Genomic DNA, 23,008 nt, shown 5'->3' with positions numbered 1-23,008 from the left:
GAAACCTCTCCTTTCCGGTTTCTAATCTCAGCCCATAACATTTCAGTAGATGAGTTCCCAAACATCCTTTCTGCAACTGTAATACTGTTCTTGACAAACAGTGCTACATCACTCCCTCTTTTACCATTTTCTCTGTTCTCTGGCAGGCAGTGCAGCTCAACCAATCAACAGCCTGTTGTCCTCAACTCAAAACGCTGTCAGTCTCAAACCCTCCCTCTTACTGCTTCAAAAATCATTACATGCAAAGCTCAATAATATGCAGCACTTGACTTTCAAGTTGAAAGATTCATCTGTTTTTTCCAGTTAGAGCAAACCAACTTCCATTACAATTTATAGTTCCAAAAAAGTAGTTTCTTAGAGTGTTGTTGAATCCAAAATGATCAAGGAGTGTGTGGGAAGTCGACTTTATATTAGCAAATAGCAGTTAGACAAATGTAATATTGTATATGTTAGTTTAGTCAATTCAATGTACAAATTATTTGAATGGGGTCAGAAGAAAAAATCGTCTTTATGTTATGGCAGATAGTTAACTGAAGGCGCAATATCATACTGAGAAACCGTATTTGAAGTTAACACGGTACTGCCTTATATTAACCTTATTCAATACAAATTTGATACGGCATAGATCACTGGTTAGACCACATCTAGAGTAGCTAGGTCAAGTATAGGTAGATATCGAAGTCTTACAAAACATTAGAATCAGAAGTAGATTTTATGGTCATGTGTACTCAAGTAAAGGGATGCAGGAGTACAGTGAAAATTGTACAATGTCACCATTCCCAGTGCCATCTTTGGTGTAAAGGTACCTAGGTACAATATTGAAAATAAGGATATATAGTTAAAAGTTCAACATTAAAGTTCCTCTTATATAAAACAGAAAAATATTTTTAAAAAGTTAAAAGTTCAATATTGCAGGCCTTCTTAAGTGCCTTAGTCATGCTGGGCTTGCTTTCCGGGAATTCTTTGGGAACAGTGACCACAATTCTGTAAGTTTTAGAATACTCGTAGATAAAGATGAGAGTGGTCCTAAGGGAAGAGTACTAGACTGGGCTAAGGCCAATTACATCAAAATTAGGGAGGAGCTCGGAAATGTGGATTGGACGCAGCTATTTGAAGGGAAGTCCACATTTGATACGTGGGAGGCTTTCAAAGATAGGTTAAAGATAGTGCAGGATAGGCATGTCCTGTTGAAGGCAAAGGATAGGAAAGGCAAGATTCGTGAACCATGGATGACAGGAGAAATTGTACAACTAGCCAAGAGGAAAAGGGAAGTGTGCATAAGGTCTAGGCAGCTAAGAACAGAATGAGCCCTGCAGGAATATCGAAAGAGTAGGACAAGTCTTAAACGAGGAATCAAGCGGGCTAAAAGGGGTCATGAAATAGCTTTAGCAAGTAGAATTAATGAGAATCCCAAAACATTTTATTCTTATATAAGAAGCAATCGGGTAACTAGAGAAAGGATTGGTCCACTAAAGGAGAATGAAGGAAGGCTGTGTGTGGAACCTGAGAGAATGGGTGAGATTCTGAATGATTACTTTGCATCAGTGTTCACTGAGGAGAGGAACATGACGAATGTTGAAATTAGAGATAGAAGTTTGATTAGTCTAGATAACGTTGACATAAGTAGGGAAGATGTGTTGGGTAGGCTAGAGGTTATTAAGGTGAACACATTCCCAGGACCGGGTGAGATCTATCCCAGGTTGCAGAGGGAGGCGAGAGAGGAAATAGCTGGGGCCATGACAGATATCTTTGTGGCATCCTTAAATACAGGTGAGGTGCCAGGGAACTGGAAGGTTGCTCATGTTGTCCCCCTGTACAAGAAGGGTAGTAGGATATTCCGGGTAAGTACAGACCAGAGAGCCTGACATCAGTGGTGGGAAAATTGCTGAAGAAGGTACTGAGGGATAGGATCTATTTATATTTAGAAAAGAATGGGCTTATCAGTGATAGGCAACATGGTTTTGTGTGGGGGAGATTGTGCCTTACCAACTTAATAGAGTTCTTTGAGAAAGTGACCAAGTTGATGGATGAAGGAAGGGCTGTTGATGTCATATACATGGACTTTAGTAAAGCATTTGATAAGGTTCCCCATGGTAGACTAATAGAGAAAGTGAAGTCACATGGTGTGCAGGGTGTTCTAGCTAAGTGGATAAAGAATTGGTTGAGCAACAGGAGACAGAGAGTAGTAGTTGAAGGGAGTTTCTCGAAATGGAGAAAGGTGACCAGTGGTGTTCCACAGGGGTCAGTGTTGGGGCCACTGTTGTTTGTAATATACATAAATGATCTGGAAGAGGGCACTGTTGGTATGATCAGCAAGTTTGCAGATGACACAAAGATTGGTGGAGTAGCAGAAAGCATAAGGGACTGTCAAAGAATACAGGAGGATATAGATAGACTGGAGAGTTGGGCGGAAACATGGCAGATGGATTGCAATCCAGACAAATGTGAGGTGATGCATTTAGGCAAGATTAATTCTAGAGTGAATTATACAATGAATACAAGAGGCTTGGGAAAAATTGATGAGCGGAGAGATCTGGGAGTGCAGCATGAATAGGGCTGTGAAGATCTAGGGAGAAACATCATTATTATAACAAAGATATCCAGCAAACCCTGCAGGTCTTCTGAATTTGGGAGAGGTAAACAGATCATTAGAATTCTGGTGTCCTCATGTAGGAAGTATGTTGTGAAATTTGAAAAAGTTCAGAAAAGATTTACAAAGATGTTGAAAGGGTTGGAGGGTTCCAGCTATAGGGAGAGTCTGAACAGGCTGAGGCTGTTTTCCCTGGAGAGTCAAAGGATGAGGGGTGACCTTACAAAAATTCACAAATCACAAGGGGCAAAGGACTAGCCACACTACCATACATCAAAAGCATTTCTGAACTGACAGCCAGGCTACTGCGACCACTAGGACTCATAACAGCACACAAACCAACAGCCACTCTCAGATAACAACTCACCAGAACGAAGGACCCGATATCCAACATGAGCAAAACCAATGTAGTGTACAAAATCCCATGCAAGGGTTGTACAAAACACTACATAGGACAAACAGGAAGACAGCTAATGATCCGCATCCATGAACACCAAGTAGCCACGAAACGACACGACCAGCTATCCTTATTAGCCACACACGCAGATGACAAGCAACATGAATTCGACTGGGACAACACTACTATTATAGGACAAGCCAAACAGAGAACAGTAAGGGAATTCCTAGAGGCATAGCACTCATCCACAGATTCAATCAATAAGCACATTGATCTGGACCCAATATACTGGCCACTGCAGCGGACAGCTGGAACTGACAACCGGAAGCGGGAGATTCAAACCACGACAAATGCCGGAGGAAAGATCACTGAAGCACTTCACAGGAGGCTCACAAGCACTGAGGATGTCACCTAGACAGGGGACGAAACGTTTGCAACAGAAATTCCCAGCTCGGCGAACAGAACCACAACAACAAGGGGCATGGATAGGGTAAATAGACAAAGTCTGTTCCCTGGGTTATGGGAGTCCAGAACTAGAGGGTATAGGTTTAGGGTGAAAGGGGAAAGATTTAAAAGGGACCTAAAGGGTGACTTCTTCATGCAAAGGGGTGCACGTGGAATAAGCTGCCAGAGGAAGTGGTGGAGGCTAGTATAATTACAACAATTAATAGGCATCTCGATGGGTATATGAATAGAAAGGGTTTAGATGAATATAGGTCAAGTGCTGGCAAATGGGACTAGATTAATTTTGGATATCTGGTCAGCATGGATAATTTGGACCAAAGGGTCTGTTTCTCTGCTTGACATCTCTATGACTCTAAGTGTAGTGGATATTTGAATCAACTTTACACATTAACCAAACCAAAACATTAGATGATGAATGAACTGTACATTTTTAACAACACTGAGTTCGAACTTAGCAGATCTCATGTGTCTAAGAAGTAACAAAAAGATGGGGTACTGGGCTAATGGTCGGATACTTGGTAGTGTGGATGAGCAGAGGGATCTTGGTGTCCATATACATAAATCTTTGAAAGTTGCCACCCAGGTAAATAGTGCAGTGAAGAAGGCATATGGCGTACTGGCTTTTATTGGTAGAGGAATTGAGTTCCGGAGTCCTGAGATCATGTTGCAGTTGTATAAGACTCTGGTGCGGCCACATCTGGAGTATTGTGTGCAGTTTTGGTCGCCATACTATAAGAAGGATGTGGAGGCACTGGAACGGGTGCAGAGGAGGTTTACCAGGATGTTGCCTGGTATGGTAGGAAGATCGTATGAGGAAAGGCTGAGGCACTTGGGGTTGTTTTCATTGGAGAAAAGAAGGTTTAGGGGTGACTTAATAGAGGTGTACAAGATGATTAGGGGTTTAGATAGGGTTGACCGTGAGAACCTTTTCCACGTATGGAGTCAGCTATTATGAGGGGGCATAGCTTTAAATTAAGGGGTGGTAGGTATAGGACAGATGTTAGGGGTAGGTTCTTTACTCAGCGAGTCGTGAGTTCATGGAATGCCCTGCCAGTAGCAGTGGTGAACTCTCCCTCTTTATGGGCATTTAAGCGGGCATTGGATAGGCATATGGAGGATAGTGGGCTCGTGTAGGTTAGGTGGGCTTGGATCGGTGCAACATCGAGGGCCAAAGGGCCTGTACTGCGCTGTATTCTTCTATGTTCTATAAGAAGTGAAGGTTGATGTTGTACAGGACATTTGTGAGGTGACTTCTGGAATACTGTGTCCAGTTCTGGTCGCCCAGTTATAGGAAGAATATTGTTAAGCTAGGGAGGGTTCAGAAGAGATTTACTAGGATGTTGCCAGGTATGGAAGGCTTCAGTTATAAAGAAAGGCTGGATAGGCTGGGACTTTTTTCACTGGAGTATAGGAAGTTGAGAGGCGACCTTATGGAAGTTTATAAGATAATGAGGTATAGATAGAATTCCCTTGGATGGCAGATTTCAAGACTAGGGAGCACATTTTTTCAGTGAGAGAAGAGAGATTTAAAATATACATGAGAGGCAATTATTCTTATACAGAGGGTGGTTTGCATATGGAATGGACTTCCTGAAGAAGTGGTGGATGTGGGTACAATTACAAAGACATTTGGATAGGTACATGAATAGGAAATGGTTTGGAAGGATATGGGCCAGGAGCAAGTCGGTGGGACAAGTTTAGCTTGGGATTATGTTTGGCATGGATTGGTTGGACCAAAGGGTCTGTTTCTGTGCTGTATGATTCTATGTCTCCTGTATTTGAATTTCATCATGTGGTTCATTGAGGATGTTTCTTCAATCTATGCAGTGGTGGTGGACAACCATTAAGTTTCAAAGTACTTTTTTGTTATATATTTAAAATGGACATGTAATCATTATTATTAGTAATTAGATAAGGAAATTTTGCAGTGGCAGGAAGCTAAAGTATACAAATTTCTGTTTCCGAGTTTCTCAGTCCCTAAAGCTCCTTTACTACAGCACCCAACTGGTATTAAGTTGGTTCTGGATTTTTCCTTCCATTGATTTCACTTACTGTTTGTAAAGAATAATCACCTAATGTTTCATAAAAAAGCTATTGTAAGTATATAACTAAGTATTATAATACACATACTGTGGCAAGGTTACTACAGAATTATAGAGTATTCATAGTTTATTGAAAGAATACTAATAGTATTAGAACAATTTGCATATCACAGATAGACGCATTTCTATTACCTTATTTTTAGTTTGGGCAAAGCGATTAATGTATTCATATAAGGTCCTTCTGCAAATTAGTCCATTTCAAGCAGTCTTCTCCAAATTTATCACTATTCCAATACTGCAAAGAGTCACTGGCAAAAGATGGAACTCTCAGTTTATGCCAAGAACTTGAGCCTCAATCTAAGGAGTCCAAACAAAATACCAGAGCAAAATATATATCATACTTGTCGGCACAGTGGCTCAATGGCTAGCACTGCTACCTCACAGCACCAGGGACCTGGGTTTGCTCCCAGCCTCGGGTGACTGTCTGTGTGGAGTTTGCACATTCTCTCTGTCTGCGTGGGTTTCCTCTGGGTGCTCTGGTTTCCTCCCACAGTCCAAAGATGTGCAGATCAGATGAATTAGCCATGCTAAATTGCCCGTAGTGTTAGGTGCATCATTCAGAGGGAAATGGGTCTGGGTGGGTTATTCTTTGAAGGGTTGGTATAGACTTGTTGGGCTGAAGGGCCTGTTTCCACACTGTAGGGAATCTAATCATACTTCTACTCTTCTGGAAACTTCTCTCTTGTTTGAAAATTTCAAGTGCAGAATAAAGTATCACTCAACTAACCATTCTTGTTGTAGCACAAAAAAAATTAGAATATTGAATAAAAGATTAAAATTGGCACATTGGTGACTATTAATACAGAATTTATACATTGAGTATAAAATTCACCAGTTAGTAATATTTATATCATGTGGGTTCCTGATGATACGATGTTAAAGTACTGTACAGTGAAATTCCATTGAATGTGAAATGTAATACACCAAACAGATTGCACAGATACTCAGGGACTTTATGAGTTAAAGTGAACAAGAAGCATTAGCATCTGAAAATATTGGCTTATGCAAATATATCATTGCTGATTATATTGTTAAGGAATACAGGAAGGAAATGACTGCTGAGAAAGGATAATACCAATGCTTGTGAGCAATGAATAATTTTTCTGCTTCTGAATTAGAAAGTGAGGACTGCAGATGCTGGAGATCAGAGCTGAAAATGTGTTGCTGGAAAAGCACAGCATGTCAGGCAGCATCCAAGGAACAGGAGAATCGATGTTTCGGGCATAAGCTCTTCTTCAGGAATGAGGAAAGTGTGCCCAGCAGGCTAAGATAAAAGGTAGGGAGGAGGGACTTGGGGGAGGGGTGTTGGAAATGCGATAGGTGGAAGGAGGTCAAGGTGAGGGTGATAGGCCGGAGTGGAGTGGGGTGGGGGAGATATACGGGAGCAGATGTGGGGGAGACTTCCCGCTCCTCCGCCCTTGAGCCCCGCCCCTCCAACCGCCACCAGGACAGAACCCCACGGCCACCTCCAAACAGACCCCACCACCAGGGATATATTTCCCTCCCCTCCCCTATCAGCGTTCCGAAAAGACCACTCCCTCCGTGACTCCCTCATCAGGTCTACACCCCCCACCAACCCAACCTCCACTCCCGGCACCTTCCCCTGCAACCGCAAGAATTGCAAAACTTGCGCCCACACCTCCCCCCTTACTTCCCTCCAAGGCCCCAAGGGATACTTCCATATTTGCCACAAATTCACCTGCACCTCCACACACATCATCTATTGCATCCCTATGTGGCCTCCTCTATATTGGGGAGACAGGCCGCCTACTTGTGGAACGGTTCAGAGAACACCTCTGGGACACCAGGACCAACGAACCCAACCACCCCGTGGCTCAACACTTCAACTCCCCCTCCCACTCCACCAAGGACATGCAGGTCCTTGGACTCCTCCATCGCCAGACCATAGCAACACGATGGTTGGAGGAAGAGCGCCTCATCTTCCGCCTAGGAACCCTCCAACCACAAGGGATGAACTCAGATTTCTCCAGTTTCCTCATTTCCCCTCCCCCCCACCATGTCTCAGTCAAATCCCTTGAACTCAGCACCGTCTTCCTAACCTGCAATCTTCTTCCTGACCTCTCCGCCCCCACCCCACTCCGGCCTATCACCCTCACCTTGACCTCCTTCCACCTATCGCATTTCCAATGCCCCTCCCCCAAGTCCCTCCTCCCTACCTTTTATCTTAGCCTGCTGGGCACACTTTCCTCATTCCTGAAGAAAGGCTTATGCCCGAAATGTCGACTCTCCTGTTCCTTGGATGCTGCCTGACCTGCTGCGCTTTTCCAGCAACACATTTTCAGCTCTGCTTCTGAACTAGGCAATACAGCAGTGAGAATCTAAATGAGTTATGCAATGTTTAGTTGTTACTTTCTTTTAGAGGGAGGATATAGTCAAATTTTACAGCACAGGCAACACACCAAAATCTTCTTGCTAAATCACATTTTTTCTTAAACAATTCCAAATTTTATCCAAGCTAATTTCCTGTCTCTTTTTAATTAATTAGTTTTTCTTTCTCACTGGCTTAGAAGTTTCTGGTTCTCTTTGTGTTTTACAGCTGGAGTTAACACCCCTCCCCACCCCCACAATTCACTGCAGAGTTCACTAAATTCTCTCATTGTGCGGTCCCCACCCAGTCCACATTAGGGGTCAACAGTGCTGGCAAGTATGCTCATAGCAACATAGAGAACGTTCCAGCAGTTTTGAACTGTAAAGACCAGACTATAACTATTCAGTTTATGATAAAATCTTCCGTTTTACTGGAATTGCGGGAAAAATATCACATACTGCATTTGGTCTTCGCACCCGATTCTAAAAAAACACATAACACTGCATAAACTGAAAAGAAAGACAAATAGGTTTCGACATAACCCACACAATGCATTTCACATTGTATTTCACGTCTTGTAATACTGCAGTCTTCCAGCTGTTGACCACATGATGACTGCTATTAAGAGTAGTAAAATTCCTGCACCAATTGAAACTGGTCAATACTGGGAGGTTTTATCAGTTATTGCACGTACAGTCAAGAGATCACACCATACAAAAAAAACCTTCACACAGGCGGATACACGCCTACTTCTTTCTGCTACAGCTTCTCAAAAGAATAAAGGCAAAGATTCAGAACACTTGGAAAATTAAAGAAAAAACTCTGGAAACACTAATTTGATTTCCTCGCGAACGTGTTCACAATCTTGATTGAATGCCAAAACGTGTCGAAGGACTCAAGATTTACGAGGATTGGCTTTGCTGTTAAACCACAGCTGGGTGGCCATCAGATCGCTGCTTCTCTCCCTCAGGTAATGATTATTCAGGCAAGACCTCGGGAAATCTAACTCGCCAGTGCTGCATGTGCCTGGTCAGATTTTAAGTTGAGACTTTAAAATATGTTTCAAGTTTGTTCCATCGGTCACACAACCCCTTTTCATGGGCCCCGAGGGGCGCACAGCAAAAGGCTTTCTGAATGAATCATACGATAGTCCTGAGTGATTTTTTTTTGTAGCATGGCACGCTTCTTCAGCGTGTTTTTATTGTTAACACTTTGCAGGGTGAGGAATATTATTTAAGGCGGAGGGGAGGATCAAATAGTGTTATGGATGGGGGGGGGGGGCATTTATGGATTTTCAAGGAATTATACACGACACCCCATAGGCTCCTCAGCTTTACATGTACTTACAAGTGCGGGGTGTCGGTGTGCGTAGGCCTCATCCCCGTCAGGTCGGACCGGGGGGGCGGGGATGGTTGGCCGTTTATTTTTAAATGGGCCCCGAGTGTTCAGGCTCGAGCTGCGGAGCCCGCCTCCGAGTGGGCGCAGGCGCAGTAAGGGCCTGGCCTAGGCGTCGTGTCCGTCCCTCCCTCACCGCCTCTTCCTGCTCGAATCAACTTGTCCGAGCTCTCTCGGGGAGGGGGAGTTGTCTGCCGGAGGCAATTTAAAGCCAACGGAATGCTTCTTCAGACGTGTTGCGTGGCGCAGAAGGACTTAGCCAAGAGGTAGTGGTAATATTTTTATACCTTCCTTCAACGTTTCACTATTTTTAATACGGGGAGGTGGATGGAAGAAAGATAGTCTCTTTTATAATCGAGACCAGGTTCTTTACAAACAGACTGGTGCGTTGTGGTGCTGGAAGGTTTCTCCCTCCCCCGATCAGTTTAAGAGGAATCAAGTGTGTTTTCTGTTTCCCTCTCTCCACCCCAGTGATTGTGGAGTAAATAGCCTTTATGGCCGCTTTGAACCCCAGCCCTGGCGTGGCGGTTTTTTGTCCTCCCTCAGCTGCATGGATTGCTTATTCTTCAGCAATTCTGATGCAACAGCGAGTTTAAACCAGTTTTCATCGGGTTCTGATCGGGCGTGTTTTGTATTTGGTGGTCGTTTTGGTGCCTCCAGATTGTGACGATGAGGATTTCAGTGGAGTATGTTCGTGGGTTGTTGGGTTGTGGTCCAGCTTCACTTGTGCTTTAGGCAGACGAATTTAAATACCAAATGTGTTGACTGAGATTCACAAATTTCTTTTCTTAAAAATAACATCTTACTTAATCACAGAGGATTTCTTACGAAGAACTGCTTTGTAATTGGACTTTTCGTCAGACTTTTAGTACAGCAGCTGGATTTTGGTAAACAATAACACGTTTCGTTTTCCAACTTGTGTTACCATAGGTTAAACGACCCTGTGGGAACTCTGCATGGACTTGAAGTGGTACCTTAGGAAACAGTTAATTTTGCGTTATTTTTAAAATATCAAGGCGAGTTTTTTTTTGCTGGAATATACAGTATTGAGATATATATGATCTTTTGAGAGAATTCTCCCAAGACACACCAGCTTGTTTCAACTCATGCACTTAATCATTCAGTCATTAATTTAGTTTTTGAAGCATTGACTTCTCTCTTGTATATAGTGGGTTGGAGTGGCCTGTCATTTTGGCTGGCCTAAATTAACAGTAGAAATTGGTTAGCCAGATGTTTTGTTTGCAGTTTTAATTACAAATGAACATAGATTGAGGTACAGAATTAATTTTTGCCTAATGAAGTGATGTTATATATTTGTCTGAACAGATATATCTGAACTTGTATAATTCAAGAACAATTTGTACTGTATTTATTATATGATTTAAATAAACTAAAAGATTTCAGTTTCAATCACTTGTACTGCTGTGATTTTTCAGAAGATTTATAGCTCAGGTTGTGTTTCAGGTTGTAAGTTTCTTCACTGAGCTGGAAGGTTTGTTTTCAGACATTTCGTCACCATGCTAGGTAACATCAATAGTGAGCCTCTCGTGAAGTGCTGGTGTTCTGTCCCACTTTCTATTTATGGGTCTTGGTTTGTTAAGATGGGTGATATCATTTCTGGTTCTTTTTCTCAGAGGTTGGGTAAATGGTGTTCAAATTGATGATGTGTTTATTGATGAGTTTTCCGTCTTGAATGCCAAGTCTGTAGGATCTCCTGTGCGTGTCTCTGTTTAGCTTGTCTTAGGATGGATGTGTTGTTCCAATGGAAATGGTGTCCTTCGTCTGTGTGCAGGGATACTCGTGTTAGCTGGTCTTGTCCTGGTGGCTAGTTTCCTGCCTGTTTGTCCGATGTAGCATTTGTTGCAGTCCTTGCAGGGTATTTTGTATATGACATTCGTTTTGCTGACTGATAGTATAGGGTCTTTTAGGTTCATCAATAGCTGTTAGTGTGTTGGTAGGTTTGTGGGCTACCATGATGTCAAGGGGTTGGAGAGTGTGGTAGTCCTCTCAAGAAATGTCTTTGTATGATAGTGTGGCTAGAGTCTCTGGGCGTGTTGTCTTCTTGTTTGGGTTTGCTATTTTAAGAATCGGCGGACTGTGTTTATCAGGTACCCGTTGCTGCTGAGTACGTTGCATTGGTATTTTTCTTCTGCTCATTGTTCCTGGATGCTCTGTGTAGTGGTCCGTCTCAAATAATGTCCTGATGCAGCTCCATTTGCAGGTGTCAGGGTGATTGCTTCTGTAGTGGAGTATCTGGTCTGTTTGTGTTGCAGTCTGCATTTCTCCATTGACTGTCCTTTCCACTGTGATATCTAGGAAGGGGAGTTTGTTGTTGTTCACCTCCTTTGGAGAAATTTATGCCAGTAAGGGTGTTGTTTAATGACTATTGTAGGTTTCCTCTAATTTGTTCCATTTCATGACAAAGGTGTCAGCCACATAGTGGACCCAAAGTTTGGGTTAGATTGTGGAGAAGGATGTTCATTCTAGTCTCTGCGTCACTGCTTCTGCTAAGGATCCTAATATTGGTAATCCCATGGATGTTCTGTTGATTTGTTTGAAGGTGAAGTGGGTAGTGAGGCACAGGTCTAATCGTTTGAGGATGCTGTCCTTGCTGATGGAGTTGGTGTTATTTGGTGTTTGTGTCCATGGGTCTTCTAGTAGTGAGATGTGTTTTTTTTTAGCCAGGCTGATGCTATGTGGATGACACCTTTGTAATCATGAAATGGAACAAATAAGAGGAAACCTACAATATCATCATCAACATTCTTACTGCTGTAAATTTCATAAAAGAAGAGGAGAACCACAACAGACTCTCCTTCCTAGATGTCATGGTGGAACAAACAGCAGACTATCATCTACAGGAAAGCAACTCACACAGACCAGATACTCCACTATAGCAGCAATTATCCTGACCCCCACAAGTTGAGCTACATCAGGACATTATTTAAGATGGGCCATAACACACTGCAGCTGAAGAAAAATACCTATACAACGTATTCAAGAACAACAAGTATCTGATAAACACAGTCACCTGATTCTTAACCAACAAACCCAAACATGAAGACACAACACGCCCAGAGATTGAAGCCAAACAACCATATGTTAGACATCTCAGATGACTACCAGACTACTCTGACCCCTTGACATCATGGTAGCCCACAAACCTACCAACATTGAAACAGCTATTGAGAACCTAAAGGACCCTATGCCAACAGCCAGCAAAACAAATGTCATATACAAAATACCATGCAAGGACTGCAATAAACACTACATCGGACAGACAGGCGACCAGGATACACATGCACCAACTAGCCACCAAAGACATGACCCACTATCACTGGTATCCTTACACACCGACTAAGAAGGACACTGTTTCCACTGGGTCAACACATCCATCCTAGGACAAGCTAAGCATGGGAGTTCCTTGAAGCCTGGCATACAAACTGGAACTTCATCAATAAACACACCGATTTGGATTCCATTTACCAATCTCTGAGAAAAAGCACTGGAAATGATATCACTCACCTCAACAGACCAAGACCCATAAATAGAAAGCAGGACAGAACACCAGTGCTTAAACGGAGGTTCACAGATGATGTTACCTAGCATGGTGATGAAACGTCTGAGAACAAACCTTCCAGCTCAGCGAGCAAACTTACAACCTGAACCTGTACTGCTAATATAAAATTTTCAAGTGTGAGCAATCAGGTCTTGGATCTGTGCTATGCATACTTAACCTGAAGTCTGATGAACAAAATACAGGCACGTGCTGGAGGGGGGTGGAAACAAAAATATGCTTTCAAAACTTGGAAAACAATTGTCTCTCCTAAACTATGAAATAATTACTTAAAAGTTGTAAAATATGGCAATGCGTAGAGCTGTGATTATGGAACAATTCATTACAAGACAGCAATTCATGTTGATGTTTGAGCCTATTTTGAGTTTCTCATTTAGATTGCAAAGCAAACTGGGTTGGAGTCTTGTGGCACAATATTTCGAACTCCAAGCCAGAAATTCGGTGCTCAGGTCCCACCTGCCCTGGAGGTGTCGCAACATATCTGAACCAGTTGATTTTAAAATAACTAGAATTGAATGTTTAATGTTATGTGATTGAATATTTAATATAACATCATGTAATGTGAGGTACCTTGACATAGAACATCTGTAATCTCATTTTATTAATACCTTGCATGCTTAGACTTTAGAATAGAGTCGTCATACAGCACAGCAACAGACCCTTCAGTCTAACTCTTCCACGTTACCCACTTGCCTATGTTTGGCCCATGTCCCACTTCCTGGAGCAGTTCATTCCATCCTCTGTGTGGACGAAGTTACCCCTTGGGTCCCTTTACTTTCTGTCTGTGTCTGTCTGTGTCTGTCTGTGTCTGTCTGTGTCTGTCTGTGTCTGTCTGTGTCTGTCTGTGTCTGTCTGTGTCTGTCTGTGTCTGTCTGTGTCTGTCTGTGTCTGTCTGTGTCTGTCTCGTTTGTGTCACCAACAGTACCCCACATTTATTCAAATTAAACTCTTATCTGCCAATCCTCAGCCCATTGGCTTAATTAGATCTCTGTACTCTTAAATATCCTTCTACATTGTCGACTGTAGCACCAATTTTGGTGTCATCCACAAATTTACTAACCAAGCCTTTTAACTTCTCCTCCAAATTGTTTCTATAAATGACAAAAAGCAGCGATCCGAGTACCAATCTCTGCAGTACACCACTGGTCACAGGCCTCCAGTCTGATAAACAACTCTCCACCACCACCCCACTACTACACTCATTAAGACAAAAATAGTGTACATCATGTGATGTACCAGTAGATCAATTTGCTGTTTTGGTATGTAACAATCCAGCTATTGCTTGTGATGACTTTGGAAGAAGTCATGTTTCATAGTTACCCTACTGTAAAAAGCTTATGGGAAGCACATAACTATTGCTTGGTGAACTTTGTGACTAAGATTGCACGCAATTCCAGTGACTGTTTAACTGTGATTCTTATTCCAATATCAGCATAAACCTCTTGAAAGCTTTGCATCATTGAAGGTTTAGGAATTTCCAGGGATTGGGGAGAAATAAAGCTCCTAGTGACTTTGTTAGGTTCGTTTCTCGAGGTTTCGCACATGAGATGCAATTTGCATACACCAACTTCTGCAAACAGTTAAAATTTATTAAAGCTTGTACAGGCTAGGTTTGGGCATAAGCCCTTCATCAGGAATGAAGGGCTTTCCTGGTGAAGTACTTGTGCCGAAACCTCGATTCTCCTCGGATGCTGCCTGACCTGCTGTGCTTTTCCAGCAGTCTAGGCAAAAGTGAGGACTACAAATGCTGGAAACCAGAGTCTAGAATAGAGTGGTGCTGGAAAAGCACAGCAGGTCAGGCAGCATCCGAGGAGCAGGAAAATCGATGTTTCGGGCAAAAGCCCTTTCATCAGGAATGGAGGGAGGGAGCCTCCAGGGTGGAGAGATAAATGGGGGTGGGGCTGGGGAGAAGGTAGCAAAGAGTACAATGGGTGGATGGAGGTGGGGATGAAGGTGATAGGTCAGAGGGGAGGGTGGAGCAGATAGGTGGGAAGGGAGACTGGAAGATAGGACAGGTCATGAGGACGGTGCTGGGCTCCCAGTTAGGAACTGGGGTAAGCTGGGGGAAATTAAGAAACTAGTGAAGTCTACGTTGATGCCCTGGGGTTGAAGTGTTCCAAGGCAGCAGATGAGTCGTTCTTCCTCCAGGCGTCGGGTGGTGAGGGAGTGGCGGTGGAGGAGGCCTAGGACCTGCATGTTCTCGGCAGAGTGGGAGGGGGAGTTGATGTTCCCTAAAGCACTCTTTGAGGAGGCATCCAGTCTACCCACTGTAGAGGAGATCGCGTCGGGAGCAACGGATACAGTAAATGACATTGGTGGATGTGCAGGTGAAACTTTGGATGTGGAAGGCTCCTTTTTGGGCCTTTGCTGGAGGTGAGGGCGGAGGTTTTGCAATTCCTGCAGTGGCAGGGGAAGGTGCCAGGATGGGTGGGTGGCTTGTTGGGGGGTGTGGACCTGACCAGGTAGTCACGGAGGGAACGGTCTTTGTGGAAAGGGTTGGGGAGGGAAATATATCACCGATGGTGGGGTCCATTTGGAGTTGGCGGAAATGTCAGTGGATGATGCGGTTTATGCAAAGGTTGATAGGGTGGAAGGTGAGGACTGGGGTGGGGCGGGGGGGTCTGTCCTTGTTACAGTTGGAGGGGTGGGATTTGAGGGCTGAGGTGCGGGATATGGATGAGATGCGTTGGAGGGCATCTTCAACCATGTGGGAAGGGAAATTGGGAATACGGGATGGCGTTTTTGCAGGAGGTAGGGTGGGGAGAGGTGTAATCCAAGTAGCTGTGGGAGTCAGTCGGTTTGTAAAACATGTCCGTGTCAAGTCGGTTGTCACTAATGGAAATGGAGAGGTCTGGGAAGGGGAGGGAGGTGTCCAAGATGGTCCATGCGAATTCCAAGGTGGAATACGTTGTTGAAGTTGATGAACTGCTCAACCTCCTTGCGGGAGCACGAGGTGGCGCTGATGCAGTCATCAATGTAGCAGAGGAAGATGTGGGGAGTGGTGCCGGTGTAACTACGGAAGATGGACTGTTCTACATAGCCGACAAAGAGACAGCCACTTTTCCAGCACCACACTCTCAACCTGTTGGACTATAACCTGGTTTATTTGGGAGTACTAGCTTTCATAGCACTGTTCCTTCATCAGGTAGCTGTGGAGCAGGATTTATAGCAAAAGATTATTGTCATGCAACTGAAATGATATATTGAACAAACTTAGAATGCTGTTAAGTCTTTCATCTTTTAGAATGGGTTGCAGGGTTTCAGTTCATTAATATATAATTCCCAGAACTACTTTCAAGTCACATTCTCGATAACTTGAGGGTTTATTTAAAAAGTGACATCTCCGCTCAGACAATGCACTAAAGGTGTGAGGTTAAAGTCTGTCTGTATCCCAATCTTGAGTTAGACTGGATCTATTTATAAAATGTTACATGGATTGACTCCTGGCAGATTGTATGCTTTTTGACCAAAATAGAATGTGTCTGCAAATTCACCCCTTAGACTTGAGTGTGCACGCATGTGTGACAGAGGATAAACGTGTGTGTGCGCGTGCGTGTACGTACATAATGTAGTGGGGTTACCTGTAGTGCAACATGAACCCAAGGTCCTGGTTGAAGCCATCCTCATGGGTACCAAACTTGGCTGTCGGCCCCTGCTCGGCATCTCTATTATTGCATATTCCGAAATCCACCTTGGAAGATGGTCTCCCGAAGATCTGAGGCCGAATGTCCCTGACCACTGAAGTGTTCCCTGACTGGGAGGGAGCATTCCTATCTGGCGATCTGTTGTGCGGTGTCCATTCATCCGTTGTCATAGCATCTGCTTGGTCTCACCAATGTACCATGCCGTGGGGCATCCTTGCCTGCAGTGTATGAGGTAGACGCCATGTTGGCCAAGAGTCATGAATACCTGCTGTGTACCTGGTGGTGGTGTCTCCTGTATAATCATAGTATCCGTGTTGACGCTCTGACACTACTTGCAGTATTGTACATTGTTGTGGTTGGTGTCCTGAAAGCTGGGCAGTTTACTGTGAACAATGGTCTGTTTAAGGTTTGGTGGTTGTTCAAAGGTGAGATTTGGAGGCATGGGGAAGGCCTTGATGAGGTGCTCATCCTCGTTGATAATGTGTTGAAGGCTGTGAAGAACTTGTCTTAGTTTCTCCGCTCCCGGGAAGTACTGGACCATGTTACCTGCTGAGGAGGTCATTACAGTTTCTCACTGGCTTATTGGAACTGGACGCACGCTCTCTGTCTTGCGCTGTTTTTGCTCCCTCATGCTGTGTCTCTTTTCCCCCCTCCCTCGCGCAGACGGACAGACACAGTCTATGGGATGAATTTGTATTTGCAGATACACTCTGTTTTGCTTAAAAAGCACACGCACTGCAGGCGGTCAGTCCATGGAACATTTTATAAATTCCTACTTTTGGAAATAGACTCTAACTTCACATCTTTAGTGCATTGTCTGAGCTGAGATGTCACCTTTTTTAATAAAACCTTTTTAAGTTGTCTCAAATGTGACTTGAAAGAAGTTTTGGGATTTGCATATTAATCAACCAAAACCTGCAACCATTCTAAAAGTTGAAATACTTAACAGCAATCTAGGTTTGTTCAATATATCATGTCAGTTGCATGACACTGTAATCTTTTGCTTTAAATACTGTGTCTTATGATCCTGCTTCACAGCTACCTGCTGAAGGAACAGTGCTCCGAAAGCTAGTAATTCCAAATAAGCCTGTTGGACTGTAACCTGGTGTTATGTGATTTGTTTTTTTTTAATTGTTAAGTAGTTTGAGCAGTTTCATCCAGCCTTATTTTGTGGCACACATAGCAAATTGCTTTAACTTAGCATTTTTACCTGAGGAATAGTTTGTGTGAGATTGGAAAAAGCTTAAATGAATTGAATGGCAGGTCCTGGGCCAAATATTGCAGTTGCAGAGCATTATTAAATTAGAACAGTGGGGCATGTACACATTTTGTCAGCTGCACGTAGAAAGTGGGTGGCTGTGGCTAAAAGTGCAAAATTGTCCATTTCGCTTTGTTCATAAAATTGGTGAAACAATTTTAAAATACCATATACTTTTTACACAGAAGTTAAAGAGAAAGCTTTTATTTTCTCCTGTTCTTGGTTACCATGACACATTTTCTATGTAATTTTTATTTTTGCGGTGACAACAACAAATTCAATGACCTTTAATGAATATTTCCAACAAATAAGCTAGGAGCAATGAGGAAGGCAGAATTATCAGGAGCTGCAGTGCAGAGCGGTCACAATTTGAAATTAATACAGAATGCTTGAGAAGCACAAACGGTCTGGCAGCATCTGTGGCAGGAAGTGAAGTTAACATTTTCAATCAGGTATAATCCTTCCGAACCAAAAGGTGTTGGAAGATTAGTTTGCTTTCCTCTCCACTGATGCTACCAAACCTGCTGAGGTTTTTCAGCATTCTTAGTATTTGTTTCAGATTTTTAGCTTTTATTTGATGATCTGAAATTGTTGAACTCTAGATAATTTACAGCCTTCCAATTTAATGTAATCAAAATGTAAAGTGCTAACCCTTAAGCTTTTATTGAACTTCATGAGAACAGTGTGGATAATAAAGATACTGAGATAGGTGAGCATGTGATGCAGCTAAAGTAAAGGGAAGCTGGAAACTCTGGTCCACAGCTGAGCCAGTGCAGCATGATTTCCTGTTAAATAAAAGTAGATTTTCATGTGAAGGTAAGTGGACAGTAATTTGTATAAATGCAACACAATAGTCTTGTAATATGAATATTACCAGAAACTTGGTTGACAATTCTCCTTTGCAACAGTTCTGGTCTGCTCAAGCTTCCTCTGCTTATTTTCTAAACCATGCTGTTTTCATCACCTAAGGCTAAAGTAACTACTAGGAGAAAGTGAGGACTGCAAATGCTGGAGAGTCAAAATCAAAAAGTATGGTGCTGGAAGAGCAAAGTGGGTCAGGAGTAGCCGAGTCGACGTTTCAGGTGAAAGCTCTTCATCAGGAAAGTAACTACTAACTCTGTAGTATTACCATCAAAGTTTAAATGGCTTATTCAATTCGTGGAGACTAATTTTACTGCAAATTTGTACAAAACACCCAGAAAATGTCTCCAAGACGGGAAAAACCTTTTTTGAAGGATGATATCTTGTTGCTTTAAACTGCTCCGTCCATCCACCCATTGTGAGCCTGGGAACCTCATAACAAAAATGCATGGATCAAAATTTCAATCCTTTAACTAACCAAGACATCATGTCAAACTTCAATTATAATTATAAAAGAAAACTGTTCAAGAGAACAATGATTTGCTTGAAGAAACTCTACATGAGAGGGAATTTTCATTTCTGGTCATATCTGACCAGAAGTAATAGTCTTCTGTATCGGGAAACTGAACAGACACAAAATTTGAAAAGTCTCACTGAAGAAGAAACAATTGAAAATGAGAACAGTTGTGGTCAACAATGGATTCAAAACCTGTGGTCTGAATGCAAGATCTGCACTTAGATCAAAATTTTATACTGTTGATAATTTTTTTGAACTGTACTTAGGCTGTCCCTCAGGATTAGGTGTTTGTTAGCTTCTGAAATGAGTGATAACTTCAGTGTGTGATGTGCAGGCTGCCACACAGTGATTCCTTTTTTCTTGCATTGATGAGTTGTTTGGGGTTTGCACACTCCCTCTAGTGCTTGACTTTGTCTCTGTGTTCAATTTTGAAATCTCCTTGTATCCAATGCCAGCTTGAATTAACTTTCTCCATTTTGGTCAGTCTCCAGCATGTGAGAATCAGAGTGAATTTGTTTTGAGCTCTTTCGGGATGTCTTTGAAAGGTCAGTAATGTTCTGGGAGTCTCCTACTGTGACTGAGTTCCAAGTCAAGCTTCAATAGTTGTGTATGTTGCTGGAAAAGCACAGCATCGAGGAGCAGGAAAATTGATGTTTCGGGCCAGAGCTGCCCTTGTTTCCTGATGAAGGGCTCCGGCAGGAAATGCCGATTTTTGTGGTTTTTTTGGTTTTTTAAAATTTTTTTTCCTCTGCTACCTGACATGCTGAGCTTTTCCTACACACTCTCAACTGTGATCTCCAGCAGCTGCAGACCTCACTCTCTCCTCATTTTCTTCAAGAATTTGTTACAGATCCAAAACCTGTCCCTCCAGCTGAACTGGTTCTAGGCAATTAAGGAATTTTAGGAAAGACATCAATGCATGGTTAAATATTGATGTCCAAAAACTACCAATGAAATGATATGGTCAACAAATTTAAATCTCCAGGTACTGGCATTCTGAAGTTTTATGATCACTACTGTGCCAAGACCAAGCTGCCATCATCATCCCATTAAATTAACTGCGGCAAAGTGGGCAACAAGTTCTGAATATGATGCCGTAGGCACAGGTGAGGAATAAGTGTTCATATTTAAGTGAAAACTTTAAGAACTATGCATGCAGTAAATCAAACAAAAATAGAAATTGCTGGAAATACTCGGTAGGTCTGTTGGCATCTGTGGAGAGAAAGAGTTAACGTTTTGGGTGGAGTGACCCTTCCTCAGATTTAAGTTTCTATTTTCATCAACATTTGCGTATTTGTTCAATAATAATCAATTGTATCTTGACTTGCACATTTGTAGGAGAAATAAAATTTATTATTTGAATTGATTCTTTTATTATTTACAGCTACTGATTGGTGTTTCTGAAGGGACCTTGTCTTGAGGTGTTGACTTTGACAGTGAGACTCCATAGTAGTCTGTAAAACTGAAACTTGTAAAACCTTTATATAAATTTGAAAGAAGCAGTTACTGAAGCAGGCAAAAATATTTTTTTAATATGCTGATGGACCCCATTTGCTAATATTAAAAAAAAAAAAACTGCCTGCTGTCTCTTTTTACTCTCCAGTACAATTCTTTCTTATCTCCGTATTTTAAACAAAGTAGTTGTATTAGTCCACGTGTTCAGATGTGTTACGACACATCTGGGCCAATTGGGAATTAAGTTAAGGCATGACCCAGAGGTAGGGATGTTAATACTGTGTCACAAGGGCCCATTAAGAAAATGTGTACTCTTATTGCAGATCATAATAAATAAGAGGAGTTGGTTGCTCCGCTCCATGAGCCTACTCCGCCATTTAATGAGATCATGACTGAACTGACATTCCTCATTTCTACTTTCCTGCCCTTTTCCCATAACCATTAATTCCGCTACTGATCAAAAATGTATCTATCTCAGCCTTAAATATACACAAGGAGTCTTCCTCCTTTGCTCTCTGTGGCCAGGTGGGTTTTGTCAGCAATTGACAATGGTTTCATGGTCATCAGTAGATTCTGAACAGGATTTTGTTTTTATTGAATTCAAATTCCATCATTTAGCATGGCGGGAGTTGAACCTGATTTCCTTGAATATTAGCTGAGTTTCTGGATTAATAGTCTAGTGATAATACCACTAAGCCATCACCTCCCCCATAAGAATCCTTATTTTTAAGTTGTCTCCTAGTTCGTGTTCCTCTTCCCAAGGGGAGACATCCTTTCTACAATAACCGTGTCCAATCCATAGATACTCAGCCTGTTCAACCTTTTTTTTTCTTCAGTTAATCCCTCATCCCAAATATCAACTGAGTACACATTCTCTCTGCATTGCTTCAAATGCATTTATGTCCTTGATAACTAGTACTCAAACTGTACACTGTACTCCAGTTGTGGCCTCATCAACATTTGGCACAACTGTAACAATGCATCTCCACTTTTATTTTCAATTCCTTTTGCAATAATCAGCAATCTTCATTTCTGTTTGCCTTCCTAGTCACTTGCATTATCTGTATTAGAACAGAAATCTGTTGTGGAAATTCTTATTAACCTAACATTCATTGATGTTTGTGGGAGACTCTGTTTTTGGATTCCCGGTACCGTAGAACTTAAGAGCGTAGGAACCCTTTTAGAGGGTGGTGGGTTAACCTTTTTAACCATTTCAGATAGTTCAATTGGATCACTAGTCAATCTGGGAGGAGAAAGTGAGGTCTGCAGATGCTGGAGATCAAAGTTAAAACTTTATTGCTGGAACAGCACAGCAGGTCAGGCAGCATCCAGGGAACAGGAGATTCGACGTTTCGGGCACAGGCCCTTCTTCAGGAATGAGCAGAGTGTGTTCAGCAGGAGAAGATAAAAGGTAGGGAGGAGGGACTTGGAGGAGGGGCGTTGGAAATGTGATAGGTGGAAAGAGGTCAAGGTGAGGGTGATAGGTCGGAGTAGAATGGAGGCGGAGAGGTCAAGAAGAAGACTGCAGGTCAGGAAGGCGGTGCCGGGCTGGAGGGATCCGGCTGAGACCAGGTGGGGGGAGGGGGGATGAAGAAACTGGTGAAGTCCAAGTTCATCCCCTGCGGTTGGAGGGTTCCCAGTCGGAAGATAAGACGCTCCTCCTCCGACCGTCGCGTTGTTGTGGTTTGGCGGTGGATGAGTCCAATGACCTGCATATCCTCGGTGGAGTGGGAGGGGGAGTTGAAATGCTGTGCTACAGGTTGGTTGGGTTGGTTCGTCCGGGTGGCCCAGAGGTGCTCTCTGAATCGCTCCGCAAGTAGGCGGCCTGTCTCCCCAATATAGAGGAGGCCACACCGGCTGCAGCGGATGCAGTAGATGATGTGGGTGGAGGTGCAGGTGAATCTGTGGCGGATATGGAAGTTTCCTTTGGGGCCTTGGAGAGAAGTGAGGGGGGAGGTGTGGGCGCAAGTGTTGCACCTCCTGCGGTTGCAAGGGAAGGTACCGGGAGTGGAGGTTGGGTCGGTGGGGGGTGTGGATCTGACAAGGGAGTCGCGGAGGGAGTGGTCTCTACGGAAAGCTGATAGGGGAGGGGAGGGAAATATATCCTTGGTGCTGGGGTCTGTTTGGAGGTGGCAGAAGTGACGGCGGATGATGCGCTGTACATGGAGATTGGTGGGGTGGTAGGTGAGGGCCAGTGGGGTTCTGTCCTGGTGGCGGTTGGAGGGGCGGGGCTCAAGGGCGGAGGAGCGGGAAGTGGAGGAGATGCGGTGGAGGGCACCGTCGACCACGTCGGGGGGGAAATTGCGGTCCTTGAAGAAGGAGGCCATCTGTGTTGTACGTATTTTGAACTGTTCCTCCTGGGAGCAGATGCGGCGGAGACGAAGGAATTGGGAGAATGGGATGGCGTTTTTACAGGGG

The 23,008-nt window shown here is 43.2% G+C and overlaps 1 protein-coding gene and 1 long non-coding RNA gene across 6 annotated transcripts in view; one reads left to right on the top strand and one right to left on the bottom strand.

Moving 5' to 3' along the window:
• Window positions 1–370: 370 nt before the first annotated feature.
• LOC148145928 (uncharacterized) lies at window positions 371–9,305 on the bottom strand. The gene is made up of 3 exons (XR_015760863.1): window positions 9,231–9,305; window positions 5,687–5,802; window positions 371–806 (listed from the first exon to the last, which is right to left on the bottom strand). It is a non-coding gene; the product is annotated as an uncharacterized LOC148145928 (long non-coding RNA).
• add3a (adducin 3 (gamma) a) overlaps window positions 8,606–23,008 on the top strand; it is a 272,718-nt gene continuing 258,315 nt past the window's right edge. For 3 of the 5 annotated variants that reach the window (XM_043713114.2, XM_043713107.2, XM_043713115.2), the window contains exon 1: window positions 9,419–9,544. The gene's annotated coding sequence lies outside the window, so the exon portion shown is untranslated. Of the gene's footprint in view, window positions 8,854–9,418; window positions 9,545–20,120; window positions 20,242–23,008 lie in introns of those variants that run through there. The other 2 variants (XM_043713109.2, XM_043713108.2) reach the window with 2 other exon arrangements.

The sequence above is a fragment of the Chiloscyllium plagiosum genome, unplaced genomic scaffold (genome assembly GCF_037043375.1).
Source record: "Chiloscyllium plagiosum isolate Xiang-an unplaced genomic scaffold, Cpla_swu_hap1 HiC_scaffold_22, whole genome shotgun sequence".
Lineage (NCBI taxonomy): Eukaryota > Metazoa > Chordata > Chondrichthyes > Orectolobiformes > Hemiscylliidae > Chiloscyllium > Chiloscyllium plagiosum.
This window is presented reverse-complemented; position numbering and strand designations above follow the sequence as displayed.